This window comes from Sorghum bicolor, chromosome 3 (genome assembly GCF_000003195.3).
Source record: "Sorghum bicolor cultivar BTx623 chromosome 3, Sorghum_bicolor_NCBIv3, whole genome shotgun sequence".
Lineage (NCBI taxonomy): Eukaryota > Viridiplantae > Streptophyta > Magnoliopsida > Poales > Poaceae > Sorghum > Sorghum bicolor.
The window spans coordinates 41,274,303-41,276,500 of NC_012872.2; positions in this window are offsets into that span (position 1 = coordinate 41,274,303).

Below are 2,198 nucleotides of genomic sequence, written 5' to 3' on the forward strand. Positions count from 1 at the left end.
GTGTTGGCAGGATTGCTATCCTGTGTTAATAATTAGGGTTAATCTCTGGACTACTATAATTATTAGGATAGTCTTTTAAAAGTTGCTAATTACTACTTACACTAATTAAGGGTTGGGTTTATGCCACTCATAATTAGTAGTAGGTTGTTCTAATAATAGTCATAATTAAAAGTGATCAACTAAAATGCTACCGCAGTCAAACCAAGTCAGCTTTATCTTGTTTTAAGCCTTGCATGTCATTACTTTCCGTCTGTGCTTGCTAAGTTCGACATGAACTCACCCTTGCTATTTTCCCCCACACCCCAGTGTGTAGTAAAGTGTTGCTCAGAAGAAGGATAAAGATGTCATGAAGTTTTCTAGAAGTATATGAAAAGTGCTTGGCGTACGGAGCCCCGAGTCAACCGTCCCTAAGAAGAATGGAGCCTATGAAGTTTAGCTACTGTTTCCGCGTACTCTGATGTTTGTAAGTGTTATTACAAATATGTTTTTCGCTATGTATAACATTGTTTCTGATATTTCTATTCTTTGTTGTATGTGTGGACTTCCTGGGCACACATATGACGACTCTGGTCTTACTTTAAAAGCCAGGGTGTGACAGGAATGGTATCAGAGCAATGTTGACTGTAGGACGTATGCCTAGACAGCACTGGTCGATTTCTAAAGCTTATTTTGAGACAAAACTATTTTCTTATACCTTGACCCTTTGATTCTGACTATTTTCTCATCCTTGTCATGTTGTATCCACTCCTTGAATAGCTTCCTTTGAGCTATTTCTATTTATCTCCTTGGCTCTTATATAGTTGTTTACTAAAGTTTACAAAACCTTGCTTTATTTCTAAATTCGATGGCCCTTCAACATCTCGGACTTACCCTTTAGGATGACCACCACTGTTGAAGAAGCACGTGTAGTATCGTTGATGTGATGTGTGCTTCTTGTGCTTGGTTTGATGTTTTGTGTGTTATCTCTGTTCTATTGTTTTAAATGAGTTCTGGAAGAAGTCATTTGGGATTAGCTCGATCTCTGTTAAGTGGGGTAGTGTTCTCTCTTATCTGGCCTATTTTTTATCAATCTTGGTACTTATCCTTTATCTTACACTGTCCCTACCTACTCTAGTTTTTGATGCCTTCTTCTTTATCAGAACTTAATGGAGGAATCAACACATGAAGGATGCCCCAATAGCAGCAAGCCCTAGAGAAAGTATTACCTTCAACCACATTGGCAAGTGGAACAAAATTCTTCTTAAGTGGGGTAGATCCTCTACCACTCTTGATATCAACAAAATGAAGTTTGAAGATTGAAGACCATCTCTTGTCTATCTTTCTTGTATATCAAACTTTATCTTTTTTTTTGTCACCAATCTCCATCTTGTTATCATCTTTTACTAGTGTTTGCCTCTCGATCGTATCCCCCTTAATATAAAGACCCTAAAGATAAGTCTTCATCTATCTTGTATATCCTTTCTGTCATCAATCTTGATCTTTCTTATCATTGAGTACCAACCCTTGGTCCTTGATCTTACATCTCGTAGTCTTGGAATAAATGAAGCGTGAAGATTATAAATTCAATCTTTGTCTTCCTTCCTAATCTTTGACAATTCCTAATATTTTCATCATATATCTCCTAAATCTTGAATCAAGAAATTGTAAGCACTGATTTATCGTTTATATCATCGATTGCTAATCTTCACTGCTTATCTTTACACCTTATAATGTGAAAACCCAGTGATCAACCTTTATCTATCTTTTCACCCTCCTTTTATCTTGCTTTTCAACCTATGCGGATCTTCAATCCGTTGACCTCATGCCATAAACTCTAAATCAATCTTGAGAATTGATCTTTGACTTCTTTGACATTTTTTATCCCTAATTGCTAAATCATATCTTGTCAAAAGTCTCAATACAATCTTGATGAGTTACTTTGACTATCTCTCTACTCTCTTCAAATCTCGGGACGAGATTTATGTTAAGTGGGGTAGATCTATAACACCCCGAAATTTCTATTTCGGGTTGTTATTAGAAATTATTAAAAAAAACGAATGGTTTTAATATTTGGATAAAATTTGCCAACAATAGTTTAGATTTCCATATATTTTGATCGAAGAAAAATGTTTTTTTTAATATTTTGGAATTTATTAGATGGGCTTTTGTTGATGTGAAGATAGTCAATCGGCTCCTGGGCGATAATAAACCTGCTCGCC